Genomic DNA, 12,108 nt, shown 5'->3' on the forward strand with positions numbered 1-12,108 from the left:
ATTATTTTAAACACAATCATTCTTTTAATGTGATTTTCTAGATTCTCACAAATTTAATACTTTTATATATATATATATATATATATATATATATATATATATATATATATATATATATATATATATATATAAATATATAATTATATATAATTATCCTTATCACTTTTAGTCTAATAATCTCCGCATTAAAATAAATTCTATAGCAATTGTCATAATTACTATTATTTGAAATTTGAAAAGAAATTTAAAAATAATACACTACACAATTTATGTATATGTAATTTTTTTTATTACAGTTATTATATCAAATGAAAATTCAGCCACTGTATCAATAAAGAACTTTTTATACTTTGTTGCGTTTATTTTATCCACTTGACCCCGTCTAATTAATTTCACATTTTATCTTCACTCATATTACAAAATGGAAAATAAAAAAAAAATAATAACAAAGTAAAATACACTGATTTTAGAATTTATGAAGACAAAACAACGAATGATGTGCGTATAATTTAGCTAGTAACTTCTAAAATCATACTAATTGTAGAGAATAAAATTTTCTCTTCGATAACATAAAGATGTTGAAATTGAAATATGTTATCCAGTTTTCGTATCTCCTTAGTTAAGTAATTTTGTAACATATAATTTTTCTACTCAATAGGGTATAATATGAAACTGAACTATGTATAATAAAGTAAGGTTAAATAAACTTTATATCCTTAAAATATGACATATTCTCTTCGTACTTCTTTCGTGAAAGAAAACTTGATCTGCTCAAAATGTTGAAGTGGAAGAATCTCAGACTTATAACAAGGTGAGGAATTTGAATTTCCCCATATCTTCTGTAAGTTTCCTTATCAAAGAATATGAAATTGAGACAAGGATGTCACAAGTCCTTAAGTGTCACAAAAATCGTCGTCAACATCTTCTTTGTTGAGTGAAAGTGACGATATTTATGGCAGAGATGATGACAAAGATATTATTTTTACTCGCTCGCACCTATATTCAAGTGTTTTCTCCCATCTCCTTGAAAATATATGCATTTAAACAGATCCAGAGACAGAGATACAAGGCATTCACCATATCCTACTTGTAGTAAGACCATTAGCATGAAACATTTCAATTTCAATAATCTTTGTCATGAAGTTAAAAAATCAAACAATTAAGCAACACGAAATGGGTTGCAGTTATATTATATTTTACTGCAAAATCAACCTGTCTTGTCCTGTACAACATGGTGTTCTCAAATATACACTCAATGTTACTCAATGTTAGATCATTTGGGTTTATTTATTGATTAGTTAGCCACCGAAATTGACCAATATTATTGGTTGAGTAGCCATCAAATAAAAAAGTTTTATGTTCAGCAACATAAACTAAAACAATTATTTCTAATATTTCTCATTATTAGCACTAGTTGCACTTCAGATTGCTCAGTTTTATTCATCTACTGATTTCCCTTTTCTAATTTCTACCATGGCTGCAGAATTGGTTGGTGGTGCTCTTCTTTCTGCTTTCCTTCAGGTTGCATTTGATAGGCTGGCTTCTCCTCAAGTTCTCCACTTCTTTCGTGGAAGAAAACTTGATGAAAAGCTGCTTAGCATGTTGGAAATTAAGTTGCTATCCATCCATGCTCTGGCTGATGATGCAGAACAAAAGCAGTTCACAGATCCACGAGTAAAAGCATGGCTTGTTGCTGTCAAAGATGTTGTGCTTGATGCAGAGGATCTAATTGATGAAATAGACTGTGAAGCCTTGAGATGCAAGCTGGAAGTTGAATCTCAGAACACTGCTAACAAGGTCTGGAATTTCTTCGGTACTTCTTCTGTCAGTTCCTTTGACAAGGAAATTGAATCAAGGATGAAACAAATCCTTGGCAGTCTAGAATTTCTCACAAGCCAAAAGGGTGATCTAGGTTTGAGAAATGCTAATTGGTTGGGTCTTGGGTCAGGAAGTAGTTTAGTGTCACAGAAATTGCCATCAACATCTTTGGTGGTTGAAAGTGTTATTTATGGTAGAGATGATGACAAAGAAATGATTTTTAATTGGCTTACATATAACCCTCACAATCATAACCAGTCATTCATACTTTCTATTGTTGGCATGGGTGGGATAGGCAAGACCACACTTGTGCAGCATGTATACAATGACCCAAGGATCGAGGGCCAGTTTGATATCCAAGCTTGGGTGTGTGTTTCAGACGAATTTGATGTTTTCAAGGTAACAAGAACCATTCTTGAGGCAATCACTAAATCGACTGATGATAGTAGAGACCTAGAAATGATTCAGATTAGATTGAAAGAAAAATTGTCAGGAAAGAAATTTCTCATCATCTTAGATGACCTTTGGAATGAAAACAGAGAGAAATGGGAACTTGTGCAAACTCCTCTTAATTACGGGGCTGAGGGAAGTAGAATTGTTGTCACAACACGCAATATGAAAGTTGCTTCTACTGTGAGATCGAATAAGGTACATCAACTAAAGCAATTACAAGAAGATAATTGTTGGCAAGTCTTTGCACAACATGCATTCCAAGAAGGTAATCCTCATTTGAATGTTGAGCTTAAGGAGATTGGCATGAAGATAATTGAAAAATGCAGAGGTTTGCCTTTAGCTTTAAAAACAATTGGAAGTCTTTTATACACAAAGTCAAGTGTTTCAGGATGGGAAAGCATATTAACAAGCAAGATTTGGGACTTACCGAAAGAAGAGAGTGAGATTATCCCTGCTTTACTATTGAGTTATCATCATCTTCCTTCTCATCTCAAGAGATGTTTTTCTTATTGTTCCTTATTCCCCAAAGATTATGAGTTTGACAAAGAGCGTTTAATTCTACTATGGATGGCTGAAAATTTTCTACAATGCCCTCAAGAGAGTAAGAGTTCAAAAGAAGTTGGTGCACAATACTTTGATGAACTATTATCGAGGTCTTTCTTTCAACAATCAAACAGATTTGAAATGTGTTTTATCATGCATGACCTTATCAATGATTTGGCAAAATATGTTTCTGGAGACATTTGTTTTAGGTTAGGAATTGACAGAGGAAAAAGTATACTAAAAACAACCCGTCATTTTTCATTCTCAACCAATCACGTTCAATGTTTTGATGGGTTTGGGAGTTTATATGATGCAAAAAAATTACGTACATTTATGCCAACAACTGGGAGCATAATATTTTTTCAACACTGGGAATGCAAGATGTCAATGCTTGAGTTGTTTTCCAAGTTTAAGTTCTTACATGTCTTATCTTTGTCTTGTTGCTTTGGGCTTACAAAGGTGTCTGAATCTATAGGCAATCTTAAACATCTTCGCTTGTTAGACCTTTCTGGTACTGACATAGAAAGACTGCCTGACTCAATATGTTTCCTCTATAACTTACAAACACTGAAGCTCAACTTTTGTGACAATTTAGAGGAGTTTCCCATAAATTTGCATCGACTCACAAATTTGTGTTGCCTTGAATTTATAGATACTAATGTGAGAAAGATGCCAATGCATTTGGGAAAATTGAAGAATCTCCAAGTGTTGACTTCATTTTACGTTGGCAAAAGTAGTGAATTCAATATTCAACAACTAGAACAACTCAATCTTCATGGAAGGCTATCAATTGGGGAGCTGCAAAACATTGTTAATCCCTTAGATGCATTAGCAGCTGATTTGAAGAATAAAACAAACATTGTGAAGCTACAGTTAGAATGGAATTCAAACCAACATCCTAATTATTCATTGAAAGACAGAGAAGTACTTCAGAATCTACAACCTTCGAAACACCTGAAATCTTTGTCAATCAGCAACTATGGTGGTACACAGTTTCCAAGTTGGTTTTTTGATAATTCATTATCCAATATGGTGTCCCTGTCTTTGGACTATTGTAAGTATTCCCTTTGTTTGCCTCCCCTTGGACTTTTGCCATTCCTCAAGCACATGTCAATCACAGGGCTTCATGGGATAGTGTGTATTGATGCTGATTTTTATGGGAATAGCTCTTCTTCGTTTGCATCTTTGGAAACATTGTACTTCTCCAATATGAAAGAATGGGAAGAATGGAAATGCATAGATGTTACGGGTGCCTTCCCATGTCTTCAACATCTTTCCATAGTACAATGTCCCAAGCTGAAGGGGAATCTGCCAGAGCAACTTCTCCAATTAAAGAAACTAGTGATTGATGATTGCAAACAACTTGTGGCTTATGCTCCTAGGGCTCAAGAAATTCGTGAATTAGAACTACGAGACTGTGGAAAGCTACAATTTGATTATCATCCAAGCACTTTGAAATGGCTCAGCATCATTGGACATAGCATGGATGCATCCTTGCTCGAAAGGATTAGGCACATCATTTATGATACTTCTCTTGAATTCTTGCTCGTTGATTCTTGCCCAATGTTGAACATTTCAACAAGTCGTTGCTACGATTTCCTTGTAAAATTGGAGATCAGTGGTAGTTGTGACTCTCTAACAACCTTTTCATTAGATATCTTTCCAAAACTCTGTTGGCTTCGACTTAGGTGTCGTAATCTACAAATGATTTCACAAGAGAATGTTCATCATCATCTCAAGCATCTAAACATTAGTGGGTGCTCCAAATTTGAATCATTTCTCGGGGAAGGATTATCTGCACCCTCACTAGAAAGTTTTAGCATCAAAGGATTGCAGAATTTGAAATCATTACCTGAGCACATGCATAATCTCCTTCCATCTCTTTCTAGCCTATCGATACGCAATTGTCCACAAGTGAAGTCATTCTCAAATGTTGCTTTTCCATCAAATCTAAAGAAGATGGATCTCTCAAATTGCTCCAAACTTTTAGCCTCACTTGAAGGGGCTTTGGGAACCAACACCTCTTTGGAAACCTTGTCGATTGGAAACATGAATGTTGAGTCTTTTCCTGATGAAAGTTTGTTGCCACTCTCTCTTACTTCTCTGTGGATCTATAGTTGTCGAGATCTCCAAAATCTGAACTACAAGGGTCTCTGCCACCTCTCTTTTCTTGAGGAACTGATTCTTGAAGACTGCCCCAACCTCCGATGCTTACCAGAGGAGGGTCTACCCCAATCCATTTCAACTCTCCAAATTCTGGGTAGTCCACTGCTGAAACAGAGTTGCCAAAAACCACAAGGCAGGGATTGGGGAAAGATTGCTCACATTCACAACATAGTGATTGACAATTAAATCAGGCAGATGAAGTAAAACTTCGAAATTGCTCATGTACTGATTCTAATATGTGTGCCCTTTTCACCAGGTGAGGATTCTATGCAGTATCTTTCCAGATTTTGAAATGCAATCTTCTTTATTGGGAATGGTATTTCATTCTCAAGTTATCATTTATCAAAAAACAGCAGCAACACATGTTACGCCTAAATTTTATTACTCTGAACTACCATCTTCACACATTTCTCTCTTCTTTTCTGCTTACATGCAAGAATTTCTATTATCGATATCCACTGTTGACGTAGAATTCCAATGAAATATGTAGCTTATATTCAGGACAATATAGGAAAATGGTGATTGGTAAAGGTGATGATATGCGTAAGTTTTGGAGTCTATTGAAATTACGGCATTCAACGAATCATTTGTTGGGTACATTTGATCAAAGCATTGAGGGAATTAACTCCAAAGAAGAACACTTGAACTTCTTAAGATGACTCAATATAGATAGTTTATCTTAAATATTAATTCAGTTGTTTTTTATTATATAGGTTGAATACTAAATACTATTAATCTTATGTATTACGGTTTCAACATATTTATATTGTCAAGTAGTGCCTTTAAAATGTTTCTATTAGTGGTTTAATAGCTAAGTGATAAATATTATTATGGTATCTCTAAATTGAAATGAATTGTCTTAAAATTAATAACTTACAATTTTTAATAATTGTGACTAAAATAATATCTTAAAATCTAAGTGACCACTGCCTAAGTGTTATTTATTCAAATTTTAAAAACTGTTGTCCACAGTTAAAAATTTGAGGCCTAAGGTAGTAAAATTGTGACGGGGCAACATTTTAGGAAATGTCACAAACCCAAAAGTAACAAATAAAAAATTGTTGCTTAAACTATTAACAATAATCGTTCCGTGAAGTAGTCCAGAAAAAAAAGCTGTTTTTGCGAAATTTTTTAGTAGTTTTTACAAACGTGTTGCTTTAGGAAAAAAAGATTATTGTTGCACCCTATCATCTTCATATTATTAAAATAAGTGTGTGAATTTAGAAGTACTTTGGAGCACTTCACATAATGATGCAATGATTGACAAAAATTGGGACACATAAAAAAATTTTCTACTTTTGTAAGAGATAAAACATAACCACTCATTCATTGATGCAGATTGAGAACAACTTGTGAATGACAGCTGTGGGAAGACTCAACACTTATCGGTTGTTGACAAGGAACCATCAAGGAAAAAATGTTCACTAACCTTAACTCAAGGCAAATTTAGCTTATGACTATTATTTCCATTGCACTGCAGCCGATCAAAGGCTTATCTTCAAATTTCTCAGTTTCATTTCATCCACTCCCTTTCCTATTCTTAACATGGCAGCAGAAATGGTTACCGGCGCTCTTGTTTCTACTTTCGTCGAGAAGACTATTGACACTTTAGCTTCCCGTTTTGTGCACATATTTCGTGCAAAAAAACACAACAAGAAACGACTTAGCAACTTGAAGATGAAGCTCCTAGCCATTGATGCAGAACAAAAGCAGTTCAATAATCCACGTGTCAGAGATTGGCTTCTCAGGGCCAAAGATGTTGTGCTTGATGCAGAGGATCTCTTGGATGAAATAGAGGTTTGTTGTATTTTTGAAATTTTTTTGACCATCAATCTATAAAATAAGATCTGTTAAATTTTTTTTTTTTCAAAATTAGATTAAGTCATCCTAGGAGACGGCGACGTTAAAAATGAAGTAGTCCTTTTCCAAAATCACTTCTTTTTTTTTTTAAAGTGATGTCGTCATTGTGAAAAACAGTTTCTGTCCATCTAAAATTAAAGTCGTGATGATGGATTCAGAGATCGAAGTCGTCTGAGTGAAAAATGGTTTTACTTTTGGTTTTTTTTTTTTTACAACAAATTCTTAATGATTTTTAGAAAGTCATGGTTTTAGAATTTCTACGTTAATGATGTTTGTGCAGAGTTTTGTATTGTTGTCATTAACTATTTAAAAAAACTTGCTATTTGATGAATTGAGTTGGACGTATTGTCCTTTAAGTCTGCCACTGACTCATCGTACATCATTTACTATTAAATATTAATTAAAGATCGGAACGGATTATCATCAAAAGTGAAATTAGCATCCATCATCACGACTTTAATAATTTTAGACGTGTAAACCGGTTTCTACCATATCGTTATTTTTTAAATGAAATCGGTTGCGACTTTAATAATTTTAGACGTGTAGAAACCGGTTTCTACCATATCGTTATTTTTTAAATGAAAACGGTCGAGGGAAGGACGATTTCACCTTTAGTTGTCCTCCATGTGACGATTTGACCATGTTTCAAAAGAAAAAAAAAGTTAAGAGACCCTATTTTACAAATTTTAATTACAATAGACCCCGATTAAAAAAAAAGCCTGAAATAGATTATCAACTCCTCAAAAGCCAAGTGGAAGCTGACGCTCAGAGTGCTACTAACAAGGTGTGGAATTCCCTCAAATATTCTTTTTTCAGTTTCTTTGAAAATGAAGTTGAATCCATGATAGAACAAGTCATTGAGGACCTAGAACATCTCACGACCCAAAGCGGTTTTCTAGGTTTGAAAAAGGGTAGTGGCGTTGGGGTTGGATCAGGATCGGGTAGTAAATTAACATATACATCTTTGCCAAATGAAAGTGTTATGTATGGCAGAGATGATGACAAAGAATTTGTCTATAACTGGCTCACATCTGACACTCAAACCAACCTGGGTATGGGTGGGTTGGGTAAGACCTCACTTGCCCAACATATATTCAATGACCCACGGATTGAAGGTGAATTTGATATTAAAGTTTGGGTTAGTGTTCCACATGAATTTGATGTTCTTAATGTATCAAGAGCAATTCTTGACACGATCACTGGTTCAACTGATCATAGCACACAGCAGGAAGTGATTCACAGAAGATTGAAAGAAAAATTTACGGTAAAGAAATTTCTTCTCATTTTGGATGATGTTTGGAATGAAAGACAGTCTAAATGGGAAGATGTGCAGAAACCCCTAGTTTTTGGATGCCAAGGCAGTAGGATTCTTGTCACTACACGGAGTGAGAAGGTTGTTGTTACCATGCGATCAGAAAAGCACCTTTTACAGGTATTAAAAGAAGACTATTGTTGGGACTTGTTCGCAAAACATGCATTCCAAAGTGTTAATCGTCAACCAGATCCAAAGTTCATGGAGATTGGGAAGAAAATAGTTGAAAAATGTAATGGGCTTCCTTTAGCCTTGAAAACTATGGGAAGTTTATTGCACAATAAATCATCCTTTTGGGAATGGGAAAGCATTATGAAAAGTGAGATATGGGATTTTTCAGAAAGTGAAAGTGATATTCTCCCTTCTTTAAGACTGAGCTATCTCCACCTTCCTTCTCATCTGAAGAAATGCTTTACTTTTTGTGCCTTAATTCCCAGAGGTAATGAGTTTGACAAGGAGTGTTTAATTGAATTGTGGATGGCTGAAAATCTTCTAGAAAGCCCACTACAGAAAAAGAGTCCTAAAGAAGTTGGTGAACAATATTTCAATGATTTGTTCTCTTGATCCTTCTTTCAACAGTCAAGCAACAAAGAGGGAAAGTGTTTTATCATGCATGACCTTTTAAATGATTTGGCAAAGCAAGTTTGTGAGGACATCTGCATTGGGTTAGGAGTTGATGAACCAAAAGGCATACCCAAAACAATCCGTCATCTTTCATTTTCATTTTCAGCCACTCATGGTCAATATTTTGAAGGGTTTGAGAGTTCGATTGATACTCAAAAGTTGCATACATTTATACAAACAGATTGGACAAATTGGACAAGAAATATTTATTTTGGTTTCTCTTGGTATTGTAAGATGTCAATTGATGACTTGTTCTCAAAATTTAAATTCATGCGTGTGTTATCTTTGTCCTATTGTAGTAACCTTAGAGAGGTGCCTGAAACTGTAGGAAATCTTAAGCATCTCCGTTCATTAGATCTATCCCATACAGACATAGAAAAACTACCTGACTCAATAAGTTTACTCTACAAATTGCAAATACTAAAGTTGAACAACTGTGAAAAATTAAAGGAGTTTCCCTCATATTTACATCAACTCAAAAGTTTGTGTTGCCTTGAATTTATAAATACAGGAGTGAAAAATGTGCCAGAGCATTTGGGAAAGCTAAAGAATCTCCAGCTACTGATGAATTCGTTTTGTGTTAACAGAAGTAAGGAATTTGGTATTAAGCAATTACGAGAACTCAATCTTCATGGAAGTCTAACAATGGATGAGCTGGAGAATATTGAAAATCCCTCTGATGGATTAGAAGTAGATTTGAAGAACAAACCACACCTTGTGGATATAGAATTAAGATGGAATTCAATTGACTGCTCCTCTGCTGATTCAACAAAAGTTGAGGATGTAATTGAGAATCTACGACCTTCAGAACACTTGAAGAACTTGTCAATACATAACTATGTCGGTAAACAATTTCCAAATTGGTTACTCGAAAATTCAATACCGAATCTGGTATCATTAGTGCTGCGCAATTGTGTATCTTGCAAACATTTTCCTCCGCTTGAAAACAACTGGACTACAAGGGTCTTCGTGAACTTGCATCCCTCAATTCACTGAATCTTGTTAACTGCCCCAACCTCCAATGCTTACCAGAGGAAGGTCTTCCGAAATCAATTGCATTTCTTCATATAAGTGATTCTCCCTTGGCCGAACAGCTTTGCGAGGAAGAAGGGGAAGACAGAAAAAAGATTGCTCACATTGAATATGTGAATTTACTATGATGTTATTTGTTTTGAATACTAATGCATTTGGTCATCAACAATTTCTTTTTCTTTTGAATGTGTATCAATTATTACTTCCCTCTTTCGTTGGTAGTCCTGCAGAAAGCTTCTAACAATTCACCCTTCCATCTTTTTTTAAAGTCATACTTATTAATCCTATCTTTCTTCCTATACTATTAGGTTTAGAATAATTGAACTGTTTTAACTTATACTTTAAATATTTCTAAATTTTTTTTTTTTGTCCTCTAACTTATTTATATCGTAATGAGGGATGTGTTTTCTTTTTCATATCATAACTTATGCCATAAATACACGTAATAGAGGTGACTTAATGTATCTTATTGATCTGTCGTCTAGATTAAGAAATGGATGTTTCAACTAAACTTAGACATGAATAGTAAAACTGTTACAGAACACACAATAAATTCAAATAAAAATGTTTTATTTATTAAGTAACTAATTTAAAAATGTATACATATTACATGTTTAAAGTAAATATCAATCCTAGAACTCGCTAAAACTTATTGAAAGTAACTTTAAAAATCAGTTTTATTTTTATTGTAAAAGTAACTACTTATTTGGAATTGTATTAATTAGTACTATGTACAAATGATTATATTAATTTGTAACTAAAACCTAAATTTGATTATTAAAGATTATATAAATATATATATATATATATATATATATATATAATTAAGAGACTGTATTTGATTACTAATGATTATTTTAAGTTGTAATTAAGTAACCGAATTTGATTAAATGCAACTAGATATGATATTTACACCTCACACTATAGTTTTGTGCTGTTTACTCACTGAAAACCAAGATAAGTAGGTATTTTTCAAAATAAATTAAACCTTTAGAGGTAAAACAAAATCATAGATGACAATTTTCCATTACATACCTTTTAGGAGAAGGATTTCTTTCCTTTCAAATTCAGTGGACGGTGGAATTCCAAAAATGGATTTGCCATGAACTGCATATTCTTCAACCACAAATAAGAAAATCAAAACACTTATCAACTAAAAATACGAAACCCAATTATAAATTAAAGCACTGATATATTATTAATACTGAATATTAACAAATAAAATTTGAAATGGATGATTAGATCCCCTCCTAATATTAGTAATAGGACCAACAAGCATGTTGTTTGTCTCCAGAAGAGATGCTTCCAATCAACACTTTCATATATGAGATCCATTGTCATTTAGAAAGTATGACCGCAGGGATTGAAATCCTTTTACAAAATAGATGACTTAACTATGATTAAAACTACAAATCACCAAGCACCCTTGATTTACTTTTGTGTCTTGCTTACTATTCCTCCTTCCCAATATTTAAGTGCCACTTCAAAATGACTTTCAATTCTGTCATTAGTTCTTTAGAAAGTTAACAAGTTTAATTTTGGTGAACTTCAAAGGTTTTCCTGAACTCCTCAGTATCACAGACCAGGAATGATTGGACATTAGTATAAAAACATTAAACATAACTGAGAAACAACAATACGCGGTGGGAGCGAAGGGTATAGGAAGCAACAAACAAGCATACCTTGTGCTTAGCTCAAACAGAGCCGTTCTCAGAAAGAGGCGGGAGAGGAGGAATCCAACCCTCTCTCACAAGCAAGCCTCAGTTACTAACACTGATAGCACAGAACTGAAGAAGAATCAACAGTGAACTCCTTCCCTTACACCGGCCCAACTTCGATTGCTTCCACAAGCCAATTGGTGAAACCCTAGGCAACGCTCGGGATCAGGTTCAGGCTCGCGGTCCCCGTTAACAACGGGTTCGGAGGAGGAGACGGTGGTGGCGAGCCTCTGGAGCTCTCCCGAGATATCGGTGGAGAAATCGCTGATGACTGAGATGTGTGTATCGTGAATGAGGAGAAGATGAATAGAAAATATATGAATTGAACTATGGCTTTCTGATTTGGAGCAAATAATGAAACCCAAAATTTGGAACAAACAGTGAACCGCGACAGAGAAGTGTGAGCTTTAGCGAGAGATTTTAAGCGGGAATTTGAAAATGTAAAATTAAATGATTTAGTTAATTCCAATATATTAATATAAAACTCATTCTTTATTAATTTAATCTAATTAACTTTTTTTTCTTTTTAAATAAAAAATCATGTAAGTTTATTTATTGTCATTGACCAAATAACAAAATTTG

General features: G+C 34.0%; 1 long non-coding RNA gene and 2 pseudogenes across 3 annotated transcripts; 2 read left to right on the top strand and 1 right to left on the bottom strand.

Moving 5' to 3' along the window:
• Positions 1-1,334: 1,334 nt before the first annotated feature.
• LOC114180262 (putative disease resistance RPP13-like protein 1 pseudogene) lies at positions 1,335-6,450 on the top strand (annotated as a pseudogene). Of its 2 annotated transcripts, XR_014986411.1 has the most exons (2): positions 1,335-5,236; positions 6,319-6,450. The product of XR_014986411.1 is annotated as a putative disease resistance RPP13-like protein 1 pseudogene, transcript variant X2 (transcript). The 2 variants fall into 2 exon arrangements; XR_014986410.1 differs by lacking the exon at positions 6,319-6,450 and having other exon boundaries at positions 1,335-5,341.
• Positions 6,380-9,772, top strand: LOC146880849 (putative disease resistance RPP13-like protein 1; annotated as a pseudogene).
• A 61-nt stretch (positions 9,773-9,833) lies between these two features.
• LOC146880850 (uncharacterized) lies at positions 9,834-11,901 on the bottom strand. The gene is made up of 3 exons (XR_014986412.1): positions 11,491-11,901; positions 10,844-10,924; positions 9,834-10,032 (listed from the first exon to the last, which is right to left on the bottom strand). It is a non-coding gene; the product is annotated as an uncharacterized LOC146880850 (long non-coding RNA).
• Between the last annotated feature and the right edge of the window lie 207 nt (positions 11,902-12,108).

The sequence above is a fragment of the Vigna unguiculata genome, chromosome 11 (genome assembly GCF_037176805.1).
Source record: "Vigna unguiculata cultivar grain cowpea cultivar isolate G323 ecotype 2 chromosome 11, ASM3717680v1, whole genome shotgun sequence".
Classification (NCBI taxonomy): domain Eukaryota; kingdom Viridiplantae; phylum Streptophyta; class Magnoliopsida; order Fabales; family Fabaceae; genus Vigna; species Vigna unguiculata.